The following is a 24,440-nucleotide window of genomic DNA, read 5'->3' on the forward strand; positions in this document are numbered from 1 at the left end:
TTTTTGCATCACGTTAACATTTCTCCTATGTCACGCACTTGGTTTTTATCATTTGCAAGCATTGAGTCCTTCTTCTGCATTCTTCATTTATCTCGCTCTTGAATTTGGTCTTGTCGACAACAATCTTCAGTCATGATTTTGGTCAATCTTATCCTATCGCATCAATGTGCGTGCTCATTTGTCATCATTTTGGACATCATCAATCCTAATTAGGGTTTTGTCCTCTTTTCAATCTTGTCATTTTGTGATCGATTTGTCATCGATCATTTTCATTTTCAATCTTGTCATTTTGCGATTGATTTTTCATCGATCGTTGTTATTTTCAATCTTGTCGACTTGCGATCGATTTATCATCGATCGTTGTTATTTTCAATCTTGTCGACTTGCGATCGATTTGTCATCGATCGTTGTTATTTTCAATCTTGTCGTCTTGCGATCAATTTGTCATTGATCGTCGTCCTTCTCAATCATGTCAATTTGGATCAATTAGTCATTGTTCCTCGTTAATTGGCGCATTTATCAATCAAATCATTTATCAATTCAAAATCATGATCGAATCGACATCAAATCAATCTTACATCAAGACCTAATTGTCATCCTTGCATTTCTAATTTATCTTCTAGGGTTTCATGATTTATTCATTTAACCTTGTTTGTCATTTTCTCTCCATTTTCTCTTTAGGATAAATGATTTATTTATTTATCCTAAGTCTTCTTGTCACAATTAAATGTTTATTTAATTGTCTAATTAATTCCTCCTCTTTTTTATAAATTAATTAATGAATGAGAAATTATTAATTAATTTACCTAATTTTCATCAATTTCCTAATTTCCATGTCATCATTTCTAACCTAATTTTCTAATTTCTTCTAAATTCCTAAATGTCTATTTCTATTTCAAATTCTTGTCATAATTCTTGCATAGCAATTTGTCATAAATTGTCATAAATCCTTGCATAGAAATTTGTCATACACTTGTCATAATTTTGCTATTCTTGATTTGAATTTCCATTCAAATCACTTTCATGCTAATCTGATCTTTTCTCCAATTTGTCTATAAATTGGATGAATTTTTCAATCAAAAGGTCGAATTAATCACGCTTCTAGTACCCTTATGCTGTCATCTCGTCTTGTCAATCTTGATTTCACATTATACTTATGCACTTGAAGGTGAGATCCATAAAATAGAGTAATTTGAAGGAGAAAGAAGGACAATGGAGAATCATGGAGGAGACATCCACATTTGCGATGGTTTGTGTTTGAATTGAATGTTTTATTTCCATTTCTCTATTGAGTGTTTTTAGGATTCTTGTCATTGCAATTTAGTTTTCGTGATTGAGCTAGGCTAATGTTTATATTTGCTTTGATGATTTCCAAATTCCTATCTACATTTCTTGGTGAACCCGACATGAACTAACCCCCTAAGCATGCTTTTGAGTGCTTTTGAGTTGATTTGCAAGTGAAAAACCCAAGAAACAGGGTAACATAGGGCTTTCTGGGCACTTTTGCGCCTGTGTAGGAGAGTTATGCACCTATGTCAAGAGATATGCGCCTATGTTACTACATTCTATGCCTATTTCAAAGGGATTTGTGCTTGTGTTAGTGCATTCTGCGCCTGTGTTACTGCATTCTGCGCCTATGTAAGACATTTTGCGCCTGTGTAAGGCCAAAAACAGAGGTAAAAAGCAGTGTTTTTACTTGCAAATTACTTTGTTTTGCATTCTATTTCTGCATTTTGTTTTTTCTTTGGTACTGATTCTTTTTGTAGCACCTTGGCATTATGCATGGCAAAGACAAAAATGAAACTACTAACAAAGTTTATGTAGGTTCGCTAGTCAAAGACCAAACAAATCAAACTTTTAACTTGATGATTTTGCAGGTTGCCTTGTATTTCAACCGAACTTTTGTGTTTGTGGTTCATAATTAGGCACCTAGTATGATTGCTAAGTAGGATGGAATGAACATGTGTTTGCTTTGATTGTTGAGTTTGACATTGGAGTAGGAGAGTATGCTCTCATCCTTCTTAGGGTGATCAGAAATCCAGATCTTCGATACCATTCTCATGGCTCGAATTGTTTGTTACCTTTAGAGGGCCTGCCTTCTCGACCATTTTCTTTCTTTTGCAAGCAAGTGACAATCGTGAGAGGGGAACGACCCAAAGTGAGCATAGCTAGAGTACCTTGGCATTATAACTCACTATAAATAAATACCTAATGGGCGAAAGCTTTGAAGGAAGGGTTACGTGGGAATTGTAGTTACTTGGGAAGTGATGACCCTTGGACTCTTTCTAATATCAGCATCTAAGTAGGGCCTCATGGTCTAAATCATGCTTGTGCGACTACATTTGTTTGGTATCTTGGTGGGCCTATGTCTCAATCACGCTTGCGTGACACCAAGGAGTAGTGCTTAACAGAAATCCTTATTAAACACCTTGTATTTAGAGGCCAAAATCCTTCTAGTTGCTTGAGAAGGAGGAGTTCGGATACTTGGAAGAGATACTAAGTTCGCCATGGGGAGATTTCCATGGGGACTAATGCTTGGCTTCCCTGAGAAGTGAGTGCCATGGAGGGGAGCCCGTGGGGTCAAGCATCTATGTATTCTCCTTGAATCTCATAATGAGTCTACCTCTCAAGTACCTACTGTCCTTACCTACCATAAGAAATGTGTGAATGAGCATGATTGTCTTGAGTCTAGGTTAAAATATCTTGTCTTCTTTTCTTGTCAAAAGTTGAGTTGTGTCTCATTTCAAAAACAAGACAAATTGATTCAAAACAAGGTTAAACACAAGATTATTTCATTCAACAAAGTTCAAAACACCTTCAAACATGGTTGTCAAACATTTTTCAAAATCTTGTCTCAACATTCATGTCACTTAGATTTAGGTTCATCCTAGGTTTGCATTTTGCAAATTCATTGTCAACTACCAAGGTTAGGTTTCGCCTAGGTCATACTCCTTTGCATATCAATAAAGGTCATCCATTTGCATGTGTCCTCTTGCATTAGAGTAATACCATTTCATAATTCAACCTTAGGTTGACATTGTCATACATTCACATTTGCATACCCTAGGTTTCTTCATTAAGCTTAGGTCATTATCATATCATATTAGGATCACTTGCATAGTAATTGTCTCTTAGCATATAGTGTCAAAACTAGGTTTTGTCATACTTGAGTAATGCAAATCTTTGATAAACCCTAAGTTATTGTTAGGAAGTCTTGACCTTATCAAACTTTTGTCTTTTTGTCATCAATGTCATTTGGTCAAACCTAGCTTAGTATCTAGGCATATAGGTGAGACATTGTCAATTTGTCCTATTGTCACTTGGTCCTTTTGTCCTTTGAGGTCTAGACATCATTACAATTTCCTAAGGGTCTCATTTTTAGAATTGCATTCATGAGTTTGTCAAAATCTTGAATAAAACAACAAAAACATAGGTTGCATTCTTGCCATAGATTGCATTTTCATCTATTTTGCATATCATATATTATCCTTGAAAAATTCCAAAAATATTGCATTTGCATAGTGACATGTCTATTGAAACAAGGTTCCAAGAACCAATGATGCAACAAAGTTTGACGTATCAACCAACAATGCAATCGAATTTTAATCCAAGGCAATCACAATTCTATCCAACCCAACAACAAAGCAACATTGATCAAACTTTTTTTGATGAAACAAGTCTCCAAATACAAAAACTAGAGGAGAAGCTAGCTCAAGAAAATGAGATTTTGGAACAAAAAGTGAAAAATAGTGAGAAGAATAGATCACAAATGTCCAAAATGTTTCAAAAATTTCCAGGTCAAAATCCAAAGATTGAGCCAATTGATGTAAGATCTCTTATTGAACGATCAGACATACCAGCTCTCCTCTCACAAATAGAGATGATGAAACAATTTCAAGAAAAGAGACAACAACATTATGTGCCTCCACATCAAGAACAAGAAGGTGTTTACTATCAATCAAATTTTCAACCATCACAACCAATTGTTCAACAACTCCAACATTTCCAACAAACACAACCAATGGTTCAATTTCAACAATATGTCCAACCAACTATACAATGTCCACAAATAATTCAACCAATGGTGGAATATCAACAAGTTCAATCAACATATCAATGTCAACAACCACAACCAAACATTCAAAAACAAATATTGCAGCCCACACCAAGCCAAGTTTCAAACATGTCAGAACAATTGAACCAAGTCCAATATCAAAACATGACATCAAACCAAAACCAACTCCTTGCCAAACAAGTTCAAATTCTAGATACAACTATGTCAAAACCTCGAAAGAAAGGTGGCTTTATTGCAATGATCTTAAGGAAACTACCAAGTGAGTTCTTTGAGGAAGATCAAGATAATACAATTATGTCTAGCAATGCCTCATCCCCCCACAAACAAATTGACTCTCCAGTGGCATCTATCCCTACACCTTTAGAAGTTTCACAAGAACCTTCCATATTATCCTCATCAAACAATACACCCAGGGATGAAATTATCCAAGGGCTATCCATAATTGATTGCCAAGATAATCCAATTCATGATGCACATTCTTGTCATGTTTTAGAAATACAAGACCCAATGCCACCATGCACTTTATTGCCATTACCTATTTTAGAGGACCCCATTCAAAGTCCCTCTTCCTCATGTTCAAGCATTGATTCCTTGCCAGAATCCATCACAAATGTTCAAAGTGCATTTCCTTCATGCCAAAACATTGATCCCTTGTCAGAATCCCCCATGCATATCCAAAGTCCAACCTCATGTCAAGAGGATAATTTAGAGCATGAAGAAACGTGTCTTAAAATAGATCAAGATCAAGATCCTGAAACCTTATCATCCCATCCAATTCTTGACCAGGACCCCATGTTCCCAGACACTCACAATGATTCCCCTATTCTTGTCCATCCTATCCAAAGTCCTATTGACACTCCATTCCCTGAGCAAGATCAAGATATCCCAGTCCATCCAATCCCAAATGATCCCCTTCCATTTCATGAACACAATGTCCTTTCAAATCCCATTGACATTCCACTTCCTGAGAAAGATCAAGATATCCCTTCCATCCTTTCCGATGATCCCATTAAAAGTCTAGAGCAAAGCAACTTTAAAGAGGTTTCCAATGATGTTCCTCCTTGTCAAGATCAAATTACTCCTTTAAATCCTCCACAAGATCCTTTTGTTCCTCCATCTCCTTGTCTTAATGCTCCATATACACTCCAAGATCACATTTCTTTTGATGATCCCATTATTTCTCCCATTCCATCTCTTGAAGAGCTTATCATTGAACCATGTCCACTACACAATCCTAGTCCCCCTCATGATCCTGATATCCCTCATGATTCTAATGTGTCAGTGCAAGATGTTCATCAACCCTCAACATGCATAATGGGTTCTTCCACTTTGGTGCAATTCGATCCACTTCAAGATCTCATTATTTCTCTCATATCATATCCACCTAATAATGGACTTGCGTCTTCTTCCCAAAGAAAAGAGTATCTTACAAGTCAAGATATTCATAAAGGCAAAGGATTAGACCTTCATGAGAAAGAACCCCTCCATATCAAAGAAGATCTTAAGGGTCGCGTCTACACAACTCACTCTCAAGACATTGGTATCCCTCCATAAAAATCCAAACATATCCCTTCCCCATCATACTTTCCATCCATCTTAGGTCCTTATATCCCTTCGTCCTTTATGCAAGGTCAGAAAAGGCACACATCCTTGAGTAAATTTCATCAATCCAAAAGAAGTCCACTTCATTCATATCCATCCATGCATTCCTTTCCCCCTCCAAGCAATTTGGATGCCAAGTATAAACGTCATAAATCTAGAAATCCACATGTATTCAAGGATCAACATGTCCAATCTAATGAACATGTCAAAGCAAAGAAAAATATGATCCAAAAAGAAAAGGAAAAATCCAAAAGGTCACAAAGGCCCATTGCTCAAAAACAAAAGTCAAAATATATATGGGTTCCTAAATCCCTTGTGCAAGCAATGCACTCCAAGGAACTACAAAAACATGAAAAATCAAAAACCATGTGGATCCCTAAGCGACTCCTTGAAGCACAAAAGCCTAGAGAAACATCCAACTTGGCATGCAAAGTTGCTATTCCTCCATCCAACCCTCTCAAATTTTTTCCTCCACCACCTTCTTCATCCATTTTAGGCCCTTATGTCCCAAAATCCATAGCCTTTCCTTCATCAAAATCTCCATATCCAAAACCCACTCTTCCTCCATCAGTCCACCACCCCTCAAGGTGTGTGCCAATGTCGATCTTGCCAACATTTTTGTCCACTAAACCCAATTCTTCCAATACCCTATCCATTATCCAACGCATATTTTCCATCCTTCGATCCCATTGATCCCATCCTTTGCATAAATCCTTGCCTTACTTCCATCTCATATTCCATGTCCTTATCCTACCAACGTCTTTGAGCATACTTTTAAAGGTCATGGTCCATTTTTTTTTCAAGGCTACTATCCGAAAAAAAAAAGATGCTTGAGTCCTTCTTCCATCCCCTATCATGTGTCCATCTTCTATTGAAAAAGTCAAAATACAAAAAAAATCAAAAAAAAAAAAGGTGAAAAAAAAAAAAAGACAAAAGAAAAAAAGTAAAGCAAAAATAATTCATCCACTGGTGAAAACCTGGCAAACAGGTGCCTTGGGAAAGTACCATGATGAAAACCTGGCAAACAGGCGTCATGCGTAATTTATGAACTTCTTGCATACCGTACTTGGGGGCAGGTTTCCTCCTTCATATCCTTTTGTCCTTCATTGTTCCATTATCCTATCGAACCCCTGTTATTACCCTTCATATCCTATTGTCCCTCATGTCTAGTTTCCCTTTCCACCTTTGATCTTGACAAGGCTGAGGATCTTCATGAGCATCATGCATCTTGTTTGCAGCTTTTAGTCCATCATAGCTTTTGGCCATTTATCCATTTGCTTATTATAACTTTTCATCCATATTCCCTAGCTTATTGCAACTTTTTGCCACCATCCCGTATCCTACCCCGACCCTCAGTCCATGTCCCTTATCCATTCTTGGTCTTGCTTATCCTATCCATATCTTATCACTATCCATACACTCTTTTTCATTCCTTGATCTTGATCTGACAGAAGGACACAAAATTTAAACACGGTTTCAAAAACCTCTTGACATGTCCCTCATGCCATGTCACTGCTTTACATTGTCATATCTAGTCTCTTGTCCCATCATGCCATAGCCCTTGACAATTGCATCTGTATTGTCTCCATGATAAAAGGCCTTTGTCTTCCCTCTATCCACCATCATTTTAGCAAGCCTATTTATTCACCTGTCATATTCCTTTCCTTGCTAGACACTCGGGGCAAAATAAAAAAAATCAAATAATGTCCTGAAAAAATCCCTTAAAATCACATAATGTCCTAAAAAAATCCCCCCAAAAAAAATCATATAATGTCCTGAAAAAATCCAAAAAAATCAAATAATGTCTTGAAAAAATCCAAAAAAATCAAATAATGTCCTAAAAAAATCAACTAATGTCCTGAAGAAACTCCAAATCCAAAAACAAGCTTTTTGCATTTTGTCAATAAATGATCCCTTTGTGCATAGATAGATCACTGAGCATACCTCCAATGACACTCGCTTCAAACATTGTGCTTTAATGAAATCACGCAATAACAGATGAACTTTTTCAATCAAACCAGACATTCAAACTGATCACAATTGTCATATCAATCGAACATCAACATCAATATCATTTGTCCTCGTCACTACTATCATGGGTCTTATACAGGGTGTGGTATACTCAAAACCAGACTATGTCCTATCTTAGATGGGGTACCGCATTCCCTGAAACTAGACAGCATGATTGTCCTATCAACACTTTTAACTTTTGACAATGAAGATCAAGATGTTTGTTTGCCTTGTTGGAATTAGCGAGTCTTATCATTTATTGATTTATCTTTGATCATGTTCCTATATTGCTCGATGATATCACTGAGTGATTTAGAGTGACTAGGATGGTTCATGGTCCCTTTCCTTTTTTGTGGTGTTTGCTGTTTGTAGAATGTTTGTCACAAACTAGGGCAACTATATCATTGGGTGTCTATGGTAAGTACGTTCACTTTGTGAATTCCGCACATACCTCGACCATTGATGTATACACCCTAGGATGCTTCATTCATTTCTTGTGTGCAATGTGTCTGTATTTTGCAAAAGGGGTTGTGTTTCAGCTCTGGCCTTCAATGCCATGATGCTCTGCATCCGCTTTGCTACATCAAATAAAGGTTCTCACCTCCAACGTGCATTGGTGAAAGCAAGTTTTTCTTCGTCTCTAACTATCCTTTGTCTAATTTCTTCTTACTAACATTTCTTTCATCAGTTTGGGCAGTCAGTTCGGTCTAGTGCTCTGATTTCCACAAACATAAGTTGCATCCAGCATTTATTGATTAGTACATTTGCATTATCTCAAGCATTATATCAAGCATTTTAAACATTTCATAAATGCATCAAAAACACATAAAAAAATATATCCATACATGTTCCACAATGGTACATAAACAGTACATAAGCCATCCATACATTGAAAATAATCATAAGCCATAACACATTACATCCCAATAGGTGCATATCATATCATATATCAAAATAATATCGGAGTACAAAATTGGACTATCTGTCCTAAGTATGGCCCGCAGGCTGACTACATAATGTCACACTACATAATGTCAACCGTCTGTCGTAAGGAGCATGTGCCTCTATCACTGGGTGCTCCCTTTGTCCTTCTCATCCCTGCCATGTCTCAAGGATGATGTCCCTCCTGTCCCTGGTCCTAGCTGTGGTGGTCTCATAGGTCCACTCACTCCCATGCTACTCACTAACCTCTGAGAGTGTGCCCTGCTCTCTGTCCTCGATCGTGCCCGATATGATGATGCTCTTTGCTCTAGTGGAACTACACTCTCATATATTGTCCTCCAATGGTGTATCTCCTCTCCAGTCTCTACCAACATCTGTGCCATCTCACATGCACTGGCATCCCTAATCAGCCCAATATACTCAGTGACTCTGTGTTCTTCTCGCTGTGCCTACGCTATTGCGGTATCTCGAGCCACTGTCAATCTGGCTATCTCTGCTCTGAACTGATCATGCTCTATCCTCAAGATGGAATTCTGTCTCTCTAATGTCACAATGTGATCATGCTGACTCGCTATGGTAGCCCTGCACATCTCCATCTCCTCTATCCTCGCTATCTCCGATTCTATGGGTATATCCTGCAATGACTCTTGATCGGTTGAATCTGGCTCATAATCTTCATCCTCATCATCTCCGTCCCCCTCATCCTCATCACCACCCTCATCCTCCTCATCTTCATGTCTGTCCTCATCCTCTCCTGCGAGTGGGAAGTACTCCTGTCTCCTCGATACCAGAATATCAGGATCTGTTAATGGCACTGGCCATCGTCGTGCAAACCATCACTCATACTCCTCTGTCATCCCGACGTCCACCACATCTAATCTCCAATCCCACTGTCTCTGTTGTAGCTGTTTGAAGTCAACATATGCTCCCTCTCTACAATATCCAGATCATCTACGTCGCACTCAAATAATTTGCACAAAGTGTCTCTCCCTGTCACTGGGTCATACTCTATCATCTCCCCATGAAGCAGAATGCGGAGGATATGCCATACATCCTCTAGTGTCACAGTTGCCTCTCCAGTCGCCAGATGGAATGAGGAAGTCTTCGAATGCCATCGCTCTACCAATACAGTAAGAAGTCCTATGTTTTCCCTAATCTTAGGCATGAATGCGATGTAGTATATTCCAAGTCCTGCTAGTGTGTCTCTATCTGTGCTCCTAAGTCTGTGTCATAACATGAAGCAGTCAGGACGGTTCTCCCGCGTAATCAGGGGATACTATCGACTCTGCTTCATAATTGGGGCACATTTTGTCAGTTTTAGGGTTTGCTCCTATGGGCTGCATTTCCTTGTTTCATGTCCAAATCAGGGTGTTTCTAATCTATTTTGACCTATGCTACCCTTATCCCCCCTTTTCGGATCATTCGCATGCTGTTTCTGACCAAAATTGAGTTCCCAGTGAACAACTGCGCCTGTGTGTTGTATCATGTGCCTGTGTTGCATCAACTTGCACCTGTGTACCCTACACAAGCACAGGATACCCTAAACAAGCACAAGATGCGCTCACACAGGCGCAGAAGTCACTTTTTGCATTCTTTGTGGGTCCCGCAATGTCCCGCAAGTGATCAAAATTCATAAAATTGACAATATGGGTTTTTGAGATACATACCATTGCTCCCATGTCGTCTGGTCGTCTGTAGGTGCGTACACGTTCCCCAAGGTGATCTGCCATTGGAATGTTCACCATCTCTCTGCAAAAGTCCTTTTCCAGAGCAACAAATCCTCCTCTTTAGCTAGTGCAAATGAGCTCTTTTCACTCTCTTTGTCTCATTTATAGATCTTTGTCAGTGCATAGATGGACATGCTCTCTCTCCATCTTATGCTGGTCATGGTCTTTTGCACCTTCAATTGCTTGTCATTCATGCATTTGATCTCTGATTTTCAGTCCGTTTGCTCCTATCATTTTCTATCATTCTTATCGATCAATTGGCCTCTTTTCTAGATGTTTCTAGCCAATTCCTCGAGGGGGCATGCATATGTCATTGTCAATGTCTGGGGCATTTTCATTATTGTTCTTTGAAACAACGCTTAAAATCACATTGTCTCAAACAGGGGCAAAATGTAGACGTCTAAAAATGGTCAATGCTTGCGGAATCATACTTTAACATTTACGCATTGCCTTATTTTAAGGTTTTTGCGTCGCATTAACATTTCTCCTATGTCATGCACTTGGTTTTTATCATTTGCGAGCATCAAGTCCTTCTTGTGCATTCTTCATTTATCTCGCTCTCGAATTTGGTCTTGTCGACAACAATCTTCAGTCATGATTTTGGTCAATCTTATACTATCGCATCAATGTGCGTGCTCATTTGTCATCATTTTGGACGTCGTCAATCCTAATTAGGGTTTTGTCCTCTTTTCAATCTTGTCATTTTGCGATTGATTTGTCATCGATCGTTGTCATTTTCAATCTTGTCATTTTGCAATCGATTTGTCATCAATCGTTGTTATTTTCAATCTTGTTGACTTGCATTGATTTGTCATCGATCGTTGTTATTTTCAATCTTGTTGACTTGAGATCGATTTGTCATCGATCGTTGTTATTTTCAATCTTGTCATCTTGTGATCAATTTGTCATCGATCGTCGTCCTTCTCAATCATGTCAATTTGGATCAATTAGTCATTGTTCCTCGTTAATTGGCACATTTATCAATCAAATCATTTATCAATTCAAAATCATGATCGAATCGACATCAAATCAATCTTACATCAAGACCTAATTGTCATCCTTGCATTTCTAATTTATCTTCTAGGGTTTCATGATTTATTCATTTAACCTTGTTTGTCATTTTCTCTCCATTTTCTCTTTAGGATAAATGATTTATTTATTTATCCTAAGTCTTCTTGTCACAATTAAATGTTTATTTAATTGTCTAATTAATTCCTCCTCTTTTTTATAAATTAATTAATGAATGAGAAATTATTAATTAATTTACCTAATTTTCATCAATTTCCTAATTTCCATGTCATCATTTCTAACCTAATTTTCTAATTTCTTCTAAATTCCTAAATGTCTATTTCTATTTCAAATTCTTGTCATAATTCTTGCATAGCAATTTGTCATAAATTGTCATAAATCCTTGCATAGCAATTTGTCATACACTTGTCATAATTTTGCTATTCTTGATTTGAATTTCCATTTGAATCACTTTCATGCTAATCTGATCTTTTCTCCAATTTGTCTATAAATTGGATGAATTTCTTCAATCAAAAGGTCGAATCAATCACGCTTCTAGTACCCTTATGCTATCATCTCGTCTTGTCAATCTTGCTTTCACATTATACTTATGCACTTGAAGGTGAGATCCACAAAACAAAGTAATTTGAAGGAGAAAGAAGGACAATGGAGAATCATGGAGGAGACATCCGGATTTGCGATGGTTTGCGTTTGAATTGAATGTTTTATTTCCATTTCTCTATTGAGTGTTTTTAGGATTCTTGTCATTGCAATTTAGTTTTCGTGATTGAGCTAGGCTAATGTTTATATTTTCTTTGATGATTTCCAAATTCCTATCTACAACTGGATAATAATATTTTTTTTTGAAAAAAATATTATTATTGTCGAAATTATGACAAATACCAAGCTTTACACTAACGATGAAATCAGGACCAACAATGTTCTCATTGGTGCAAAGGTTCTAGAGTCGTCGCACTTCCGACTCAAACTACACTAACATCTGATGAGGATGCTGCACGTGCAACGACACTTCATAGTTGGACGGGCGTTGATGCATATTAATGGACCAACGACACAACCGTCAGACAAACAGCATCACCGTCAGTGCAACATTCCAAACTTCCGTCGACTTTCTGATGAATTCTCCACAAGCATCCGACGGGGATGCTGCATGTCCGATGACATTTTTGACCAGAAGAGCGATCGTGCCCACCATCGGCAGAGTCCATGGGATTGTCGTATTTTTGATGGTCAGAGGCATCGTCGACAAGTCCGATGATGAGTTTTTGACGGCTACTTTTGTCGGCACTCCAACAAAAATTAGCCACAATTCTGACAATCGAGCATCGGAAATTAGCCCCAAATGTACTAGTGCAAGAAATATCAACCGAGAACATAAGCGATAGCTTTTAGAGCACCAAATCATGAATCAATAGAATATTACAAGCATATAACCATCCTAAATAACCATCCAAAATTGAATCCAATGATCTAATCATACTGGATCGGAATCATAGCCAAAACCAAGACAAACACCAAGTCTAATCGGGATAGGTCTAACCAGGATAGCAGAACCATAACAGTGTTGACATCAATGACAACACTTAACCAAATCTAGCATACTACCAACAATCTCCCTCTTTGGCATTGATGGCATCACTGAATGTGAAAAACATCCAATTTCCAAGGAATTCCAACAATCTCCCAAAGACTGATCTGAAATATATCTCCCCCTTTGATTAACTGATTTTCACATGAACACTATGTCCCCCTTTGACATCAATGACAAAGGACGAGTACCACCAAACAAAAATACTAAACCGAATAGCTGACTACTCCCCCTTAGCAACAACATCATCTCATCAACCTGGATTAGAAAATATGTCTGATAAGCTTACCAGATTGACGCATCCCTACATCTCTAAGTCTCTTCCAGAGGGGTGGTTATCCCCAGCCGATCTTGAGATATTCAAAATTATCTTTAGGCAATGGTTTTGTTATAATATCTACAATTTGTTCCTTAGTAGGCACATAAACCAATATGACTTCCTTTTCTTTAACCTTTTCTTTCAAGAAAATATACCTTATAGAAATGTGTTTTGATCTGGAATGAAATATCGGATTCTTTGACATATCAATAGAAACAATATTATCACAGTGAATAACAATAGGCTCATCATAACTTACCCTTATATCCTTCAAAATTTATTTCATCCATAAAATTTGAGTACAGTTAGTTGCAACAACTACATATTCAGCTTCTGTAGTAGATAATAAAGTGCATGATTGTTTCTTGCTGATCAATGAAACCAATTTCTTCCCAAGAAAGAATGCACCATCTGTAGTTATCTTTTGGTCATCCACATCTCCTACCCAATTAGAGTCTATATAGGCACATAGTCTGAAATAATCATCCTTTGGATACCATAACCCATAATTTGTTGTACCTGCCAAATATATGAATATCCTTTTAACAACAATATCATGAGTTCCTCTAGGATTTGACTAAAATATAGAAGCAATACAAACAATATTCATTATATCAGGTCTATTCTAAGTTAAGTACAGTAATCCACCAATCATTGATTTGTATCTACTTGGATTTATTCTAGGAGATTCATCATCCTTTGACAATTTGCAATCGGTTATCATAGGAGTACAAACGGGTTTAGAATTTTCAAGTCCAAATTTCTTAAGCAAGTCCTTCACATACTTAGTTTGACAAATTAAAATATGTTTATCAGTCTGAGTAATCTATAAACCTAAGAAAAAATTCATCTCTTCAATCATAGACATTTCAAATTCATTCTCATCAGCAAATTTCATGCATAGACTTTCTTCTCCTCCAAAAATGATATCATCAACAAAGACTTCAATGATCAATATTCCATCATGCTCAATCTTATTATATAAATTACTATCAACATTACCTTTGCTAAAACCGTGCTTAGAAAGATATTTATATAATATAGCATACCATGCTCTAGGGCCTTGTTTCAATCCATATAAAGCTTTGTTCAATCTGCAAACCATGTCTTTATCTTCTGATAAAGAAAATCCATCAGGCTGCTCAATATAGACTTCTTCTTCAAGATCTCCATTTAGAAATGCACATTTTACATCCATTTGATATACCTTGTAGTTCTTGTGTGTAGCATAGGCAAGAAATAGTCTTACTGCTTCGATTCTTACAATTAGAGCATAAGTCTCATCATAATCAACTCCTTCCTATGAGTAACCTTTGCAAGCTAGTCTATCTTTATTTCTCACAAGTTGACCTTCCTCATTTAATTTATTCCTAAAAACCCATTTAGTTCCAATAAAATTCTTATCTTTAGGCCTAGAAACTAGTTCCCAAGTCTTATTCTTTTCTATCTAATCTAGTTCCTCTTCCATTGCTTTCATCCAATTCACATCTTTACTTGCTTCAATAAAAGATTCTGATTCAATTTGATAAATTAAACATACCTCTTCAGTAGCTAACCTTCTTCTTGTCATCACACCTTTCCTTTTATATCCAATGATCTGATCTTCAAAATGATTCAACTTCACATACCTGGGGGGCTTAGGATTGGCTTGAATTTTTTATTCTTTCTTCTCTTCAATAGTCACTATGGAATTTTTTGATATTACTGGAGCAATTGGATCAATGTTTTGAACTGATTCTTGTACTATCAATTTTGATCTAACAAATTCATCTTCCAGTCCATAGTCATATGATCTGATCTGACTATTAACTTGCTCATCTACCTTGACATTTATGCATTCCATAATCCTATTCAATCTTTTGTTATAACATTTGTATGCTTTTCTCATAGTATAATAACCAAAAAGTATTCCTTCATCACTTCAACAATCAAATTTCCCTAATGCATCATCTCTTCTAATATAGCATTTATGATGCAAAACCCTACCCACACACCTAAGGATAAGCCCAAACAAGGTTAGACTTCTCACCCCTCAATTGAACACCAGGGTCCTCTAAGGAAGGACCCCACACCTTGGGTGAAACTACTCACAAATTCACTAGGCTTGGGCCTACTCAAGATGAGTAAATGCCTCAATACCTACCATACACCATCTCAAGATGTCCTTCTCCTAAGGGCTTTGGAATTGGATCATTTATGGCCATTAGAGACTATTCCAAGTATTGATTTTGGGTTTATATTCCAATTCCTTATAGCTCCTTTAGAAACCTACCCCCTAGGCTAGTAGTCCTATTTGGTGATAAAATTGATCTTAACTCCAAAATGTTCCACACTCTCATAAAAATAAATTACCATTTGAGATACCCTTTTGGGAGTCACACATATCACCAAAATGGTTTTCTCATATTTGCAATTTCAGGGTCTAAACCCTTTAGAGACCAAGAGACCTAATTAGGGCAGTTAGGCCCATTTTACAAAGCAACTACTAGTTCTTGAGTCCAATAAGGAAAATCAACTTCATGAGCATGTGAAATATGGTGAGTAACCTCTAATTCCAGGGTTGCACACATGGAATCCACCACTATAATTTTTTGTGATAATTGTCCTAAATTTTCCTAAGGTAGTCACATAGGGATGCCTACCTAGTTTTTCTTCTTTCTCCTCACAACCAAAATATTCCCTACACAAACCCATGAAAACCTTAATGTAAATTGACAAATATTACACTCCACCAAAGGAAATAACTTCTAGAGGAAAGAGATGCAAGATATGGCCATTTTCAAGGAAAACCCTAGCCAAACCCTTACTTTTCGAGTGACAGTCAGAAAAATGGAGGGTTCTCACTACACAGACACAATCAAAGTATCAGACCATCACCAAATAAAATTTAGTTCATTCCTCCATCTACTCCATGAATGGTGTGACTCAATTCAATCTATACAAACACATACAATCATTGCAAACCCAGAATTTCTGAGAAAACTTCAGTATATCAATGTTTTATTACTTCACAACTTCAAACCACACCAATAACAACCTTGGGAAACATGTCCACAAGGTTTATAAAACTCTCCAATTTTTTAAAATATAATTTGGAGGAGTTTGGAGCTGTTGAAAGGCTTCCCCCAACCGCTTTTAAAAAAGTTGCACTTTTGTACTCAAAAGTTGCAATTTTGCACAAAATGTTGTCAAAATTTCTAAGGTGGGGATCCACACACTTAGATCAACCAAACACCCCTAAAAAATTTCAAAAACCTATCAAACAAAAAACTAAACCTTCTACTACCCCTTATTGAAGACATTGTCCCAATTGGCTTATCAAATTACCTAATTGGTGACATGGGTTCACATGGTGGGGTTTTTTGAATATATGAAACAAACTTGCACAAACACAAGACACACTAAGAGAACTATTAGGGTCCTAATATTCATCCTCGAAGCCATGATTTTCTTCTTGATGAGGTGCACCTGCACCACACTCCCTAGAAGAAGAGATCTCAAGCCCACTTGAGATCAGAGTTTGTAAGTCTGCACCATGGTTGGAAATTTATTTATCTGTCATCCAAACTACCTCAGAGTCTGGTTTGTCCTGCCAAGTACTCAATGCAATCCTTGTTCCTTGTCTTCTTTGTGACTCTAGCATCTAACACTTTTCTCAACTTAGGTGATTCATGCCTTGGAATGTCATTTTCTACTGCAACTTGCATTGGTTCCTCCACTTCATTGTCACTACCCTTGAAAAGTGTAAGATCACACACATTAAAAATGGGTGATAATCCAAGATCAAGAGGAAGTTGGATTTCATAGGAATTTTGTCCACATTTCTTCAAAATATGACATGGTCCAATCTTCATCTGCATGAGTTTGGTATGCTTACCCTTTGGGAGTCTCTCCTTCTTCAAATGTACCCATACCAAATCCCCAACACTAAACTGCACATCCCTCTTTTTCTTGTCAACATAATCCTTGTACTTCACTGCAGATTGTTGGAGATGAGACTTTTACTTGGTCATGTACCTCCTTGATGGCTGATGCAAAAGCTTCACCATCTGCACTAATGGGCTTTTCTTTGGGAAAATCCTTTAACTCCAATAATCCCCTTGGGTGGATGCCATACACAATTTGGAAAGGAGACTTCCTTGTGCTCCTATTTATAGTGTCATTGTATGAGAACTCTGCTTGTGATAGTATATTGTCCCATTTTTCTCCATGTTTCCTTGTTAAACACCTTAGCAGGTTTCCCAATGACCTATTGACAACTTCAGTTTGGCCATCTATTTGAGGATGGTAGGATGAGGAGAAAGCTAGGTTAGTTCCCAACTTCTTCCAAAGGGTTCTCCATGTATTCAAACAATTTCTTTGAAGAATAGGTCTGCAACATATGAGGCATCATAAGAAGTCTTACATGGCAAGAAATGAGCCATTTTACTAAACCTGTCCACCACTACAAATACACTATCAAATCCCCTCCTTGTCCTAGGCAAACCCAACACAAAATCCATACTTATGCTCTCCCATGGCCTAGAAGGAATGGGTAAGGGTTGATACAAACCTACATTAGTGGACTTCCCCTTGGCTTTCTAACATATTACACATGTTTCCACAAACTTCTTTACATATGTCTGCAACTTAGGCCAATAGTGTCTCTTCGCAAGGTCTAGGGTCTTGTCAAGGCCAAAATGACCTACCATAGCTCCACAATGCTTCTCCCTAATGATATTTAACCTCATGGAACACTTAGGAATACCCAAATGTCCTCCTTTGAATAACAATCGATCTTGTATCAAAAATTCAAAAAACTCAATATGATACCTCTCACCAAAAGTTTCACATACCTTGTATATCTCTCCAAAGTCTTCATCTGCATCATACATACTCTTCAAGGGATCAATACCAACACTGTCCATATTGATTTGGTTGAGAGTTGAGACCCTCCTGCTCAAAGCATCTACAACTTTGTTCTTCACCTCCTTCTTGTGTTTGAGGGTGAAGGTGATAGCTTGTAGGGTCTCTACCCACTTCATGTGTCGGTGGTTTAGCTTCTCTTGGCTATTTATGAAACTAAGTGCCTGATTATTAGTAAAAACTATAAAATCCTTTGGTAATAAATAGTGCCTCCACTTCTTCAATGACTGTACTAGAGCATACATCTTCAAGTCATAAGATGAGTATCTTTTCTTAGCATCATTTAGCATTTCACTAAAAAAAGAAATAGGCCTTCCTTCTTGACTGGGCACTACTCTAATAGCCATGTGACTTGCATCACATTCCACCTAAAATATCTTGTTGAAGTCTTGTAAGGCAAGGACTGGTTGTTCTGCAACCTTCTGCTTCAATGTCTCAAATGAATCATCTGCCTCTTTGGTCCAACTGAACTTGCACTTTTGTCCTCCCTTTATGGTGTCAAGCATGGGTGCACAAACATGATTAAATCCTCTTATGAACTTCCTATAATAAGTTGCTGAACCATGGAAGCTCCGCACATCATTCATAGTCTTAGGTGTTGACCAAGATAGTATAGAACTTACCTTCTCTTGGTCCATTTTCAACTCACCTTGTGAGATTACAAAGCCCAAGTAGATGATCTCCTCCTACATGAACAAACACTTATCCAAATTGATCATTAGTTGCTCTTCATGTAACCTCTTGAGAACCATATCTATATGTTTGAGGTTCTCTTCCCTTGTGTGATTGAAGATCAAGATATCATCTAGGTATACTATGACAAACTTGCCTATAAACTCCACCAAGACCTCATTCAACAACCTCATAAAGGTACTAGGGGCATTGGACAACCCAAATGGCATGACTTTCCACTCATATAACCCCTCATTGGTTTCAAAAGCCATTTTCCATTCATCCCCTGGCCTTATTCTAATATGATGGTATCCACTTTTTAGATCCATTTTGGTGAAATACTTAGCACTCCCCAAGAAATCAAGCAAATCCTCTATCCTAGGGATTGGGAACCTATACCTTATAGTTATCTTTTTGATGGCCCTTGAGTCTACACAAAGCCTCCAAGTGCCTTCTTTCTTGGGTGCAAGGACAAAAGGTACTACACATGGGCTTAAGCTCTTGCCAATTGGGCTTGATTCAAGCAACTCTTCAATCTGCATTTCCATTTTTGCATTCTGATCTAGAGTGAGTTTGTATGTTGCTTTGTTTGGGAGAGTAGATGCAAGGATCAAATCTATGCAATGACTGATGTCTCTCACCAGTGGTAGGGATCTTGCATTCCATCTAAGATGATACCTTTGTACTTATCAAGAAACTGTTTGACTGTCAGGACCATGTTGTTTTGTCCTCCTTATTTCTCTTCTACAAACTACTCTTTCCTTGCCATCTTGGGACTAGGCATGAGGGCATAGCAAACTGCACCTTTCTATGCAATCTCCTTCATGAATTGTTTTCCTTCTACCATTAGCACTTTGGCATCTTTCCCATTTTATTCCATCTCTTCCTCTATCAGAGGTAATATTTCTTTCACCTTACCATCCTTGGTGATTGAATAGGTGTTTCTCACCCCATCATGATGAGCTTTCAAGTCATACTTCCATGGTCTCCCAAATAAGAGATGGCATGCATCCATCTTGGCTATATCAAATAACAATCTATCCTTGTATGATCCAATCTGAAACTCCACCCAGGCCTACTCTTCTACCATGGCTTGCTATCCTTGGGTGAGCTATGAGACCTTGTTATTGGATGAAGCAGCCTTCTAAGTTTAAATTTTCTACCATTTCAAGTGATACAACATTTTTAGTGGATTCGGAGTCTATCAAGACCTTGCATACCTTTCCTCCTACATTGCAAGTGGTTTTGAAAAGAGATTTTCTTTGTGTAGTCTCCTTGTCAGGTACCTTCATGGTGGTTACTACTCTCCTCATCATCAGAGCCTCTCCTCTTTCAAGATAGCCATAACTATTAGGAGCATTAACACTTTGATAAGTGTTTACACTTTCCACACTTTGACAATCAGATTATTGCACCAAATTGCTTCTCCTTTCTCCCATGGAGCTAGAAGCCTTCTCCGGACACCTATTGGCCATGTGCCCTTTTTGGTTGCAATTATAGAATCTAGGAGGTCCTCTGACTTGGTATCTTCCTCTAGAGGGTGGTCTTCTATCACTAAAGTTTCCTCTTGGATTGTAGCCCCTCTTGGTTGTAACTGCTCTCTCCTCTATTGCCTTCTTGGCTAGAGTCACCTTGGTATCCAAAACCATTTCCCCTACCTCTAAAAAGGCCTCTTCCCCCTCTTTTTTGTCTCCCTTTACCTCTGCCATTTTGTTCCTTCCTTCTCTTCAACTTCTCCTCCACCTTGAGTGCCAATTGAAAGCACTTTTGGACTGTCTCTGGGGTGTGGAGATTCAAATCTTCTTGGATTGTAAATCTCAACCCATTGAGATATCTTGCTACCTTCTCATCTTCACTCTCTTTCACTTTGGTCCTCACACACAACTTCATGAACTCCTCTGTATAGGAACTCACGTCCATCTCCTTCTGCTTCAAGTTCTGTCTTCTTCTATGTAGTTAGACATTGTAGTCCATTGGGAAATAGGATTCCTTCACCAAAGCCATCATATTCTTTAATGTAGCCACTCTTCACTTTCCCTTTTTCACCCTCTCATATTGGATGAAATTCCACCAAGTTAGTGCAGCCCCTTTCATTTTGGATTGGGCCATCTTCACTCTATGGTGCTCTTATATGTCTTCACTTTTTAAAAAGTTTTCCAAGAAGTCTATCCACTCCATCAATGTATCAGGCTCCATCTTTCCTGCAAACACTAGCATATCCATATTCACATCCATTGTTCTTCTTTCCATGGACTTGAGGACACTCATCAAGGGTTTCTGGTCTACAGGAACCTCTAGTTCTTCCTACCTAGGGATATCCTCATCATCCCCTTCTTCTCCAGAGTCTCTCTCTCCCCTCTCCACTCTGTCCTTCAATCGGTCCATTTCATTTCTCAAAGCCTAACTCTTAGCCCTGACTTCTCTATTCTCTACCATCTACTTCTTCACTAGGACATTCAACTCAACATTGGTCATTCTTGATGGTACATCTTGGGATCCCTCTTCTTCTAACATCTTGTCTTCTCCTTCTATCCAAACAACACTCTTATGCTCTGATACCACTTGATGCAGAGCCCTACCCACACACCTAAGGATAAGACCAAACAAGGTTATACTTCTGACCCCTCAATTATAAACCAAGGTCCTATAAGGAAGGACTCCACACCTTGGGTGAAACTACTCACAAATTCACTAGGCTTGGGCCTACTCAAGATGAGTAAATGCCTCAATACCTACCATACACCATCCCATGATGTCTTTCTCCTAAGGTCTTTGGAATTGGTTCATTTATGGCCATTAGAGACTGGTCCAAGTATTGGTTTTGGGTTTAGACTCCAATTCCTTATATCTCCTTTAGAAACATACCCCCTAGGCTAGTAGCCCTATTTGGCGATAAAATTGATCTTTACTGCAAAATGTTCCACACTCTCATACAAATAAATTACTATTTGAGATACCCTTTTGGGAGTTACACTTATCCCCAAAATGGTTTTCTCATATCTGCGCTTTCAAGGTTTGAACCCTTTAGAGACCAAGAGACCTAATTAGGGCAATTAGGCCTATTTTACAAAGCAATTGTTGTAAATATGGATATGTTGCACTAGTTTTGTCATTGATGTCAACACTTATCAACACTTATCCTTTGGGAGATCTTTGGTTATGTTCACCGACAAGTCCAGTGAGTTATACCCTCACCGGTAGAGACTTAGAGAGTTGATTCTTAGAATCAAACCGACAGAATTCATAGAGAAACTTTTTCCGGCTTTGATGAAGGAGAGATACTTCTCAGGGGGAGTAGTTGGTATTTGAAATTAGTTCTATAAAATGGTTGTATCTAGTATTTGTACTGCTTTGGCATCTGATGTCAAAGGGGAGAGATATCTATGGAAAAACATTATCCTTTGGGGAGAGATTACTCATTAGGGGAGAGATTTTTACTCTCTGCATTTGTATTTTGATTTTTGGTATTGATCTATTCTGGAGATTGTTGGCTTTTGGTTTTTGGCATTTCTTCTTTGGCACTTAGATATTTTTTCCATCTTGTGTTGCCATCAATTCCAAAGGGAGATATTGTTGGTATTATGGATATCTTGCACTGGTTTTGTCATTTATGTCAACAATTATCAATACTTATCCTTCAAGAGATCTTTGGTTATATTCACTGGCAAGTTCAGTGACTTATGCACAGTCACCGGTATTTGGTTCACCGACACTACGGATGACTTGTTATCATCTGGAGATCACTCAGTTATGTCAAAGACATGGTTTGGACACTTGGTTTTGGTGGTTTGGTTTACCGATATTAAGTATCAAGTTTTATTAAGTTATATTTGGTTGAAATTATTAGACAACTGATTCACCCCGCCCCCTCTCAGTTGCCTCTGGGTCCTAACAACAACTACTAGTTCTTGAATCCAATGAGGAAAATAAACTTCATGAGAATGTGGGGGATGGTGAGTAACCTCTAATTCCATGGCTTCACATCTGGAATCTACCGCTATAATGTTTTGTGATGACTGTCCTAAATTTGCATAAGGTAGTCACATAGGGATGCCTACCTAGTTTTTCTTCTTTCTCCTCATAATGAAATCTTCCCTGCACAAACCAATGAAAAAATTAATGTAGATTGACCAATATTTTACTCCACCAAAGGAATTCACTTCTAGAGGAAAGAGATGCAAGATATGACCATTTTCAAGTAAAACCCTAGCCAAACCCATACTTTTCGGGTGACAGTCAGAAAAATGGAGGGTTATCACTACACAAACATAATCAAAGTCTCATAACACAACCAAATAAAATCTATTTCATTCCTTCATCTACTTGATGAATCGTGTGACTCAATTCAATCCATACAAATACGTACAATCACTTCAAACTCAAAATTTCTGGGAAAACTTCAGTATTTCAGTGTTTAATTACTTCACAAATTCAAACCACACCAGAAAAAACCTTGGGAAACATGTCCACAAGGTTTATACAACTCTCCAATCTTTTCTAACCAAATTTGGAGGAGGTTGGAGCCATTGAAAGGCTTCGTCCAACCGCATTTTAAAAAGTTGCACTTTTGTACTCAAAAGTTGCACTCTCAAAAGTTGCAATTTTGCACATAATGTTGTCAAACTTTCTAAGGTGGGGATCCACACACTTGGATCAACCAAACACCCCTAAAACATGTCAAAAACCTATCAAACACAAAACTAAACCTTCTACTACCCCTTATTGACCACATTGTTCCAATTGGCTTATCAAATTGCCTAATTGGTGACATGGGTTCACATGGTGGGATTTTTTGAATATATTAAACAAACTTGCACAACCACAAGACACACTAAGAAAACTATTAGGGTCCTATATTCATCCTCAGAGACATGATTTTATTGTTGATGAGGTGCACCTGCACTAATTTACTTCCAAAAAATTTGAAATATCTAACACTAGGAGTATATGACTAAACTATAATTCATAAGGAGTCTTACCAGTATCACCTTTTATGTGTATTTTGTTGGAAGTATATACCATAGTATTGACATCTTCTCTCCACTAGATATCAGGTAACTTGTCTTCTATCATCATTGTCCTTGCAACATCCAAGATAGTTTTGTTCTTCCTTTCCACTATTCCATTCTATTGTGCCACTGGTACATTTGGGCCTAATTTCCGACAGCTAATTATTGGATTTGCGACGACCAAACATCAGACTTCTGACCAACTTTACCATCAAAAACTCATCATCAAGATTCCTGATGATGCCATTTGCATCGGTCATCTGACGGCGGCTATATTTGCACCCCTGCCCACAAATTTTGACGGATTTCCGACGGATGCTATGATTGCTCCTCGACGGTCGTCCGACATGGAAGTGATGTTGGATATATAACATCCTTATTGGATGTTTCATTAGTTGTCATCAGAATTCCAATGGCAAGAGATGATGTGGGTCAAACGGCTTTGTCATCAGTGAATGAAAGCATTGAATGAGTTCTATTTTTAAAAATTGCATTAAACATTTATTATTTATTTGATTTAGTGTTATTTGCAAAAAATGATTATCAATGATGTTTCCTTTCT

This window comes from Cryptomeria japonica, chromosome 3 (genome assembly GCF_030272615.1).
Source record: "Cryptomeria japonica chromosome 3, Sugi_1.0, whole genome shotgun sequence".
NCBI lineage: Eukaryota > Viridiplantae > Streptophyta > Pinopsida > Cupressales > Cupressaceae > Cryptomeria > Cryptomeria japonica.